Raw genomic sequence first — 10,845 nt, 5'->3', positions numbered from 1 at the left:
TTCAGATTCCACTTAGGGATGGGATGATGCAGTATTTTTTTTCCTAATTATTCTTCTGTTGTTGATGCTAGGTTTTTTTTTTTTTTTTTTTTTTCCGATTAGTGTTACAAAGCAATAGGTTTCACTACAACATAATTTGTTTTTACTATCAATCTGTTGGGGGCCGACTTTTAGCAGAAAGCGGCTATCAGCTTTGCAGCCATCTTGAGCCATATACCCTGACAGGAGACTTGGATTACAATAGCCTACAACAGCTGAGCACACTCCGATAATCTTGGTTTAGATACCTTGCGTGTGTGAGATTGAGATTAAAGGTGTGTAATTTAAGAGTTTGACTTAGAAGTGTAGAGATCAGATTTCTGATAGCCGCTTTCTGCTAAAAGTTGGCCCCCAACATCAATCAACTTTTTTTCTCCCATTCCCCAAGCCCTCTGTACTCTTCCAGGCCTAGAAGTACCCTTCCCCTTTTCATGGCCCATATGTCCTATGACCCTCCCTCTCCCTCAAAATCCCCCCATAATTCTCTTTCTAGCTCTCTTACCTACACAGACACACACATAAACACACACACACACACACACACACACACACACACACACACACACACGAGAAATGTGTGTAAGTTGGAAGAGTAAGAACATGTAGCATTTGCATTTCTAAGTCTGGGTTACCTTGCTTAAAACGATCATTTCTGAATCTTTCTGTTTCTTTACACATTTCATAATTTGATTTTTCTTTACAGAGGAATAGAATTCTGTTCTGTACATGAACCACAATTCTTTATCCATTCATTTATTATTGACAAGCAAACAGACTGACTCCATTTTTTTTTTTTTTTTTTTTGGCTACTGTGAATAGAACAACAATAAAATTAGTACACACTTAAAAAACTTTCTGCACAGCAAAGGAAAGAGTCAGCAGCACAAACACACAGCCTACAGAACGACAGTCTTTACAAGCTGTGTGTCACACAGGGACTTAATAGCCTGAGTATACAAAGAGCTACAAAACTAAACATCCAAAAAAAAAAAGTCAATCAATAATAAGCTAAATAACTGAAGTGTGTTTTTGCTTTTATACCAACACCTCATGTTGTATATCTTAAATTTATATACATCAAAGGAATGTGGCCATATGCAATGCACACCTAGGTTTCAGATGAATGGCCTGAGCACAGGGCACATAGCAACCACCTTTCTTCAAAATATATTCCCATTACTCTTTTGTGGAAAACTGTCACTATGTCCAATAGCCCACAGCGAGCTATGTAATGCTTCCCCCTGCCACGTAGGTGGTTGACATCTGTGTCCTCCCCACTCATCACAGACCCATCACCTCCTCCCATACAATGTTGGTGGCCTCTGGCCTCAGGACAGCCTGCTGCTGTGGAGGGGCCATGTGTTCTCCAGGTAACTTTATCTCTGAGCAGGCTCCAAGGAACCACCACCTCCATCCATGTCTAGCTTTGGCAGCAGCGTTTCAGGTTCAGAAAAGTACTAGGAATAAGCACAAGACTCGGTAGTTCCCTTAGGCAGAGTGTTTTTAATGCTACTTGGCTTATCCCAGGTTCTTAAATTACATTCCTTCCCCGTGTGCTTTTCTGGCCGTGGGTGGCCTGGGTAAGTCACCCCAGCTCTCCGTGGCACAGAGTGACCTCCACTGGAGCTGTTCTTTGCTTCACTCTTGGCTCTGGTTGAGAGGTGGAGAGCTCCCTTCAAGTAGCAAGGAACAAACAGGCTAGTTTGGGATTTCAGAGTATTAAACACATTCCATTGTTGAAACTCAGAGTCTGTGGCCAGCTCACATTTCACCTAAGAGATCAACGATACAGCCTGATAACTATTCTGGATTCCCAACATACGTGTGTGTGTGTGTGTGAGTGTGTGTGTGTGTGTGTGTGTGTGTGTGTGTGTGTGTGTCCATGCACAAAGAAGAGCCATTAATAAATCACTCTTCACAATTATATATAAGCTTCATATTTAAAGTATATAACTATATAAGCTTCACATATAAAGAAGGTATATACCATTATTACTAATTGTTAGTAAAAAAAATATTTGAAATTACCAGTAATACACTATGTACTTATGCAGCCAAACTCAAAATAGCAATGCAGATACAGAACAATCACAAAATGTTACCTACCTTTGTGATTCAAACAATAGATATGGATATATGCTAAGCTAGAAGTAGATGTCACATACCTTTAAATGCTTTACAGGGTTTCACATACCAGCCAGGTAAGCTAAACAAAAGCAGTATGGCTCATTGAAATCACGTGACCAGTGCCTCAAGCTGCAGGTAGCTGACCTTGAATCTGACCATAAGTACAACTTCATGGTCTAAACTGAGACCATGCGCACAGCATCTACCAAAGAGGAGCTGCTCAGGGTCTGCTGGCTGCTAGTCATGGAGCTAAAGTCATGTTTAGGAAGAATGCTTGCTGCTGCTAAATGCAGGCAACTGGTCATCATCTCTATATGAAAAAACAGAACATTCGACCTTTTGCAATTAGAAACATAAATATTAGATAACGTTTTCGGGCTTCATCTTATCCCATGTACACTTTCATTGTTCTTCTGACATTGTGAACTTGCCGGCCCATAAAGGCAAAATGTTTTAAAGCATTAAGATTTTCTTGGCTGAGGGGAGCAAGTTCAATTCTTTGTTCAATGTGAAGGACATTCTGATTCCTAGATACACTCAGAGTCTTTGTCTCCCTAATACAAATTCGATGGTAGAAACTGTATGATGTTAGTGTCTGTCTTAGGTACTTTTCTACTGCTATGATAAAAACCACGGAGACCAAGGCAATTTAGAAGAGAAAACATTCTATTTGGCGCTTACAGTTTCAGTGGGTTAGAGTCTATGATAGCACAGCAAAGATATGGCAATCTGCAAGCAGGGGACAGAGAATGACTGGCAATGGTCTTTTGAAACCTCAAAGCCTACCCCCAATGACACACCTCCTCTAACAAGGTCACACTTCCTAATCCTTCCCAAGTAGTTCCACCAACTGAGAACCAAGCATTCAAATATGTAGACCTATGGAGGCCATTCTCAATGCTGAATTTTGCTGATCATGTGTGAGTTGAAGAACATCACCATATGGAATTCTCACAAATCGGACAAGTGGCCAAGTGGCTGAAAGTCAGAAAGAGTGGAACAGAAAAGGCCTACCTGTATGACTAGATCCTGTGCCAGCAATAAATAGGGCCTGGGCACAGGTGTGAGATATCCTACTTGGGTGTTTCTTTGTACCCTTTCTCCTCTTCCATCCACCACCAGCATAAAATCTAGCACTATCCTGCAGTGCTTGAGCCATAGATGTGGAAAAAGCCCCATAGATCAATGGTTTTCATCAACTTGTAAGCTGAGACCTCTTGAAGGCTTAAATGACCCTCTCACAGAGGTCACCTAAGACCATTGGAATATACAGATACTGTTATGATTCATAACAGTAGCAAAACTACAGCTATGAAGTAACAATAAAAATAATTTTATGGTTGGGGTTACATGAGGAACTGTATTAAAGGGTCACAGCATTAGAAAGGTTGAGAACCCCTGCTCTACATTGACCTGTCATTCATCAAATCACATTAGACTCTGAACACTCAGCTTGGGGTTAAGGCTGAGAAGGTAGGAGAGTAGTATAAAAACAGCAAACAATACACTGTGGGTGTTAAATTAAATGTGCAATAGAAACTAGAACAGGAAAACAACAAAAGGCATTTCTAGGGAGGGTGAGATAGAGCTCCCAATCTGGGCTGCTCCCATGCTGTCTACCCAAATAACTTATCTCTTCCAAAAGCCCAAGGCTAGTTGCTTCATGCTCATAGTCCCCACTAGCACATCTACACTACCCTGACATCCCATACAAAGGGATTTTCTCAGCATTGGATGACTGATTCTTAAACTGTCCATCATTGCATTTCTCTCTCTTTTTCTGTCAGAGAATTTGATAGTTATCCCATCCCTGCAGTGCTCTGACCAACATGGCAGTCTCTGTAGAAGTTCCAATCATTGTAAAGTTGGTCCAACCATAGTGGAAGTAAACGAAATGGTCATGGAAATACAGTGTGGGATGACCCTGAAGTCATACGTCATCAGGAGGCATTTGCTATTTATTTTTGTAAGAATTAAATGAACAAGAAGAAATAAAAGATGATAATTTAGAGGACCTTGACAGCTAGACCAGGCTTTATCTGAGAGATGGAGCCTCAGATCTGGCTGCACTGTGATCAGGGTGCAGGACACAAGAACACAATAACCAGAGTTTGAGACATTGCAGATTATATAATTCAAGCTAGGGTTTCATATCTAAGCATTGAGGAGGGGAAGGCATTCTGTTAGAACAGAATGGGAAGTTAGCTGTGTTTCCTAGATAAGCTGTTCTTGAAACTGTGGGTCTTAGTCTCTTTTTGCAACCAATGAGTGTGGGGTCAGCTGCTTTTTTGCAATCTTCAAAAAGCTGGCTTCCTGGAACACTGAGCTCAATGTAAGGCTTTGGCTTTGTGGAGTAAGGGGAAGAGCTGGGAAGACAGGTATACATTTAATTTTAAATAAAGAACAATAAGAGGGGCAGTAAAAAGACAACCCAGAATATTACACACACACACACACACACACACACACACACACACACACACACTTTCTTTTTCCAGCTTGTGTGAGCTGTTATATACTTGATGGACTTACCAGAAGGAAGGAAAGTCCAGAGAAGACAAACAGAGAGGAAGAGTGATTGCCAGTACATCTTGTCCAAAGTGACACATGGCCTGTGCTTCACAGCCACAGACCATCCAAATCTGGTAATGGTCACAGGGCACTGCCCAGAATAAACAGATTCTGAAAAAAAAAAAAATGTTCAAATGCCCCATGCATTATCATAGCTTTGTCCAACTCAAGATGGTGTTTGCTTGACAGATGCCACCATCTGACTAGATGTTGTGTGCCCTGGTGGCTCTGGCTGAGTGCATGCCTGGATTCCTGAGCCCTGGGTCTCTGAGCTGTGTGGCACTTCATCATACAAGGAACACAGAAGGCAGAGTAAGGAAATTTGCTTCCCAGCCCAAAACCAGAGCTGGAAGCTGCTTTGGTTTTCTCTTCATGGTCTAACTTTACATGTTAAAATCTCCAAAAGTTCTGCCTATGTTCTAATCCTTCCAATACCTCTCAACCACTGCCTTAGAAAACAGAGATGTGTCCTGGGTGGTAAAACACAAACACACACACACACACACACACACACACACACACACACACACACACAACTTACCCTAGAAATGGAACTCAAGATTAGACAGACAGACAGACAGACAGACAGACAGACATAACAAGTATGCAAGAGTCTCCTCCCCCAGTAGTATAATCCTGGGGAAGGGTCCTCATGACTCTTGCTATTTCTGCTTTCCCAAATCTGTGAAATATGTTTACTCCTGAGTCTCCTGAGTATCTGACTCCCTCCTGCCTGGAAGGACTGTTTCAGCTGAAGGCTACTTCCCTAGGACTGGTGAGCACAGGACTGCTAGGATGTAACAAGCAGAAGTTGTAGCTTGTTCTTCTGTCTTTTATCTTCTTTCCCAAATCCTTCCTCAGCACACTAGCCATATATACATATGTATATCCATGTCACATACATGTACACACACATCACACACACACTTACAAAGCCATGACCTTTAGCTATTTTCATTGTATTCATAACAATCATTTGAATATTATCAAGGAGTATTCTTTCATTCCTTTCCCAGCCATGTTCTTCCAGATTTCTTAGAATAGCTCTTCATTTCATCTCTTCTTTGCATTGAGTTCCACCCAAGTATAAAACACAACAAAAAGAACACAGGCATGTTTTCTGATTCTTCTTGTCGCCCAGGCCAAGCCAGTGCTGTGTAACAGTACCTTGTGATAGTGATCACCCAGATTGGAAGGCACAATGCTATTTACATAGAGAAATCCATCTTCCTACAGTGACACGTTTGCTTCCATTTCAAAAACAGCAACTTGTGGCTATAAACACAACTGATCAGATGTTCTAGTGGTGTTGTGTGGGCTCCTGATAATGGATCCATTAATCTTCACGTCACTCAGACTTGAGGAGACCCCAGCAGGTCATCTGCTGCAGTGAGAGTGGTTGACTTAATTATTTCTGAGCCATCATTGATTAAATGGGAGGTAGTATAACAGCAGATGTCACCTGAAGTGGCCCTCCACCATAAATAACTACTCACCCCTCCTCTTGTCCAGTTCCTGAGCTCTGTCTTCCCCATGTCTCTGCAGAGAAAACATGAGTGGGTACAGGAGACCCAACGCTTGTCATGAGAGACTGAGGAAGAAAGGCATTTGGACTGGATGTTCTACTTCAGTCCTTGGAATTTTTAATCAAAATTTCAGTCACCCTGAATCTGCTCTGGAATTCAAGAAACTTAATAATGAGGCCATGGAAAGGAATTACTGCAGATAGCGACATGATCCTGTTGAAACAATCCTTTACATTGTAGAAAAATACCTTCTTTGAAGAAAAGACGCTCATACGGGCCCATTGGCTCCCACTGACCTGCATATTTTTGATTTCCTAAGACTTCAAGCCCACGTTTGGCGCTCCACCAGGAATCTGGGGTAGGAAAGTTTTGAGTTAGATACTTGCATACAATAAATTTTAGCTGACAGGCCAGGCACTTACTTTTATTACCGTGTCTCACTTTCCCAGGCACACTGAGTAAAGAGGCAGGAGACTCAGGCTGTCTCCCAGGATAGCATGTGTGCTCTGTGCAGAGCCTTTCTTGAAAGGGTTCAAATGAGACTGTGTGTCTAATTACATTTCCTAGAGAAAATTTACTACTTTGCCATAAATACTTACAAATTTATGTGAGACAAATTCACTAGCGTCAGTACTTATGACTCCAACTGTCAATGACTAAAATATCTGTCATTAACTGGTTTTGTGAAATGCTACATGGTTGTTACTTCTTTTATGCTAAAGAAGAGGTGACCAGAGGTATTTTAATTAGTTTGAGAACTTAAAGAGTGCTTGGAAGTATTATTTTTAAATGATATTGTTGCATAAATGCATGTGTCTGATAGGTCCTCCTCCATTCAATGGGAAAACAAGGTTCTCACTACTGGTCATAACTGCTAACAAGACATAGATGTCACCCAGCAGTCATGAAGAACTGTTGTAAATCAGACAACAATGAAGAACTACAACCTTTGATTGCCTCGCCTGAACCAAGGTGGGATCCCCAACCCAATCCTCTTGGGTCTACAGCAGCTGCTTGGAGCCCCCTTGCTTTTTCTGAGAACCTTTGGAAGTGGTGAGAATGGAGGGGGTTACATTAGGAGCTAAAACCGTAAGGTGCTCCCATCTAGTGCTCCTTGATTCATCCAATCATGACCTATTCACTGAGCTTTGGATCTGACCTCACCTTTACACAAGGCTTCTTCTAGTAGAGGGTCTGCCAGTCCTACCAACTTTTCCACTTGTAAGTGCAAACCAAAAATCAAAAATGTACCCGCTCTACAGTGAAACCTTTCTCTTTGTGACAGGGACTGACTGGAAGCTCTGGTCATTGCCAGTGGCCCAGCCATGAGCAACGGAGCCCTTTGTTACCAGTGTGGGCGTGGGAATGATCCAAATTCAAAATTGCAAGTGTATTTCTTATGACTGTGACTTTTGACCAATTGTGAAATCAAAAACGTTTAAATCAGCCTTCATAGCTGTCTATTTTGAATGCTGCAGAAAACACATAGCCTTACCTAAGTCTTGGTCTTACCTTAAATGAGGAGACATAAGGCCATTCACTTAGCCTCTATGTGCCTTTACTCTGCTGGTAAAACCCAGAGCTCTGAGTATGCTGAGTACATACTCTCCAGCTGAACTACTCATCCAGCACTCTTTGCCTTAGTTTCCCCATCTGAGAAACAGGAACGTGGCACTGCTTACCTAATCTGGCTGCAAGTAGACAATGGGGCGTACTTTCCTATTTCCCTGCAGTCTTTAAGCCTATCTCGATGGGTTTTGCACAGTCTGAATTCATTTTCACTTAAGCCTAGTGAAATAATAACAGTATTCAGATCTGAAGAAGCAGAGGCTAACAGAAGCACCACACAAGAGACTAGCACTTCGCCAGTGTCCTACAGTGTACTACAATGCTTTTAGACTAAACATTCTTACCCATCTTGCAGAAGACCACATAACAACAAAAAGTGCATAAAATTAGAGCTCATCCGGTTACAGCCTTGGGGTCTTATTTTTATAAGTAGAAGACTATCTGTGTGCTCCCTAAATGGATGCCCACATTTGTTTTAAATACAAACCCAATGGTGCCAGAAACTCTAATATTAGCACCCATTTCTTAGAAGTCAATATTGAGCTGTTCTTACAGTATCTGTCAAGAGTGTACAGTAGCCTAGAAATGAGAACATAGTTACTCTATGATGCCCCATTTGAGGGTGAATTTACCAATTCATTCTCAAAAACAAAAAAAAAAAGTGGCTAAGAAGAAAGAATTGTTGTCTGCAGAGACAAGGGACAGAGACATAAAAAGAAAAAGAAACAGAAGCCCTTGGTGGCTCTGAAGAGTCTTGGGCTTCCGGACATCTAAACATCTAAAAAAGGCCTGACTGTGGTGGTGTCTCTGGAGCCCAGTGGCAGCACACACAGCCAGCAGGGCACACTAGACAGAGTCCTGGGGCTTATCACCTCACAAAGGATCCCTGGGGAATCAAATTTACACTTCCATTAACCACAGTGAGGTTGCAGCTCCTTCTGGCCTTGCTGATAAACCTGCCCCTGGATAGAGCTTGGTCCATTCAGGATGGAAGCAAAGGACCCAGGGCCTTGCTGGTTTTCTTTCTCTGATTTTAATGAGGTGCCAAATATGCAGTTTGATTATAAGCGCTTCCATTCCAGTGATGTCAGTGTCTTAGCTGCTGAAGGACAGGCAAGGCCGTGAGGCTGAGATGAGGGATCTGGGGCAATCACTCTGTAGGAACGTATGCACTCAGCAGCCAGGCATGTGCAGGGCAGCAGTCTTTAGGTAATGTCTAGGAAGAGCTGGCTTCCATTCGAGCTTCTGTGGAAAGAGCAAGGCAGGGGTGCTAGATTATGGGGAGCTGTAGTCTAACAGACACAACATAGGTTATATAAGTATGTATGAATTCTCTTCTGCTGTTTTCAACCAGCTTCATGGAAAAGCCATGACCATACCAGCTCATGCATTCAGTGGGCTCCAAGGATATTTTCCCTTCTGTAAGATATACAAGTATCAATTATTTTGTTTTTCTTTTATACAACATTTTTAAAACATTGTTTTCCACATTTTAAAACAAGCTAAAACATTTTTCTATAGAAAAAGTAAGTTTTGAAATTACTTATTTGTGTGTATGCATGTGTGCGTGAGTGTGTGTGTGTGTGTGTGTGTGTGTGAGTGTGTGTGTGTGTGTGTGTGTGTGTGTGTGTGTGTGTGTGTGTTATGCATATGCATGCAGGTGCTTGAAGTAGCCAGAAGAGGGTATCAGATCCCCTGGGGCTAGTGTTAGAAGCAGTGGTGAGCTGCCTGCCAGTGATGTGTGACCTAGAACCAAACTCTAGTCCTTTGCAAAACCTGCACCTCCTCTTAACTATCTCTCTAGCCCCTCAAAAGTAAATGTTGCAAAAAGAATTGAAAAATTATTATAGATAAATAGATAATATTATTTGTATCCTGAGAATTTGTTTAATCTAAAAACAGAATTTTTTTTGTTATAAGTCTTATTCATGACTTTAATAGTTTACCAATTTTACCAGTTTATAAGCATGTCAAGATTAAATTTGTAAAATATTTTTATGGTCTGAATACAGAGTACCACCCCAAATTCTTGGTTTTTGAAGGCATGGTCCTCTGGTGTGTTGCTATTGTTCAGGGTCTGGAGGCTATCAAGAGGAATGTGGTCTCTAAAAGCATGTCCTGAGTCACCATGCTGTCTGAACACCTCTCTGTTTCCCTCTGCTTCCTGACGGCCTTAAGGTGAGCAGCTCATTCTTCTGTTCCTTCCTTTCTATACCAGTGACCACAGAGCTGCTGACATGAACTAAGACCTCTGAAATGGTGAGCCCAGAGAAATCTCTCATTCTTTATTGTAGTTCTGTCAGATGTGTGTCACAGTCACTAAAGAAGCTAATTATGTAAATATATGTAGCTATATATAACTATATATATATAACTATTAAAATATTTAACATGTATATAACATATAATATATATAACTATATAAATATCTAACAGTGACCTCTGACTTATTAACAAATAGGTTATTACATCTACTAATGTAAAGTTATTAATGGCATAATTGTACATTTAAGGCTTATCGAAAAAGCTCCTAGAAAAGAATAATAACCACCAGGGTGGGGATGTAGCTCAGTGGTAGAACATTTGTCTAGCATGGGCAAGGTTCTGGGTTTGATCCCAGGACACTGAAAAAACAAGTAATGGAAAGGAAAGGAAAGGAAAGGGAAGGGAAGGGAAGGGAAGGGAAGGGAAGGGAAGGGAAGGGAAGGGAAGGGAAGGGAAAGGAAAGGAAAGGAAAGGAAAGGAAAGGAAAGGAAAGGAAAGGAAAGGAAAGGAAAGGAAAGGAAAGGAAAGGAAAGGAAAGGAAAGGAAAGAAGCAGGATAGAATGAGAGAGAAAAAAGACATACAGAGAGAGAGGGAGGGAGAGAGAGAGGAGGGGGGCACATCCTAATATTCTAGTACTCAGAATGTCTTAGTTACACCTTGTCTATTCATGTCCTATAGTGCACAGTAAGGTTGGCCCTATGCAGCTTTTTGTTGACAATAGGTGGTGCAGTTTATTCCAGACCAGGA

The 10,845-nt window shown here is 41.5% G+C and overlaps 1 long non-coding RNA gene across 1 annotated transcript; it reads right to left on the bottom strand.

Annotated features, from left to right (window-relative positions):
- Nucleotides 1-1,570: 1,570 nt before the first annotated feature.
- Nucleotides 1,571-6,320, bottom strand: LOC143441587 (uncharacterized). Its single transcript, XR_013109148.1, has 3 exons — nucleotides 6,234-6,320; nucleotides 4,699-4,848; nucleotides 1,571-1,811 (listed from the first exon to the last, which is right to left on the bottom strand). It is a non-coding gene; the product is annotated as an uncharacterized LOC143441587 (long non-coding RNA).
- Nucleotides 6,321-10,845: the final 4,525 nt, after the last annotated feature.

This window comes from Arvicanthis niloticus, chromosome 3 (assembly GCF_011762505.2).
Source record: "Arvicanthis niloticus isolate mArvNil1 chromosome 3, mArvNil1.pat.X, whole genome shotgun sequence".
Lineage (NCBI taxonomy): Eukaryota > Metazoa > Chordata > Mammalia > Rodentia > Muridae > Arvicanthis > Arvicanthis niloticus.
The sequence above is the reverse complement of the archived record's forward strand: the minus strand, read 5'-3'. Positions and strand labels throughout refer to the sequence as shown.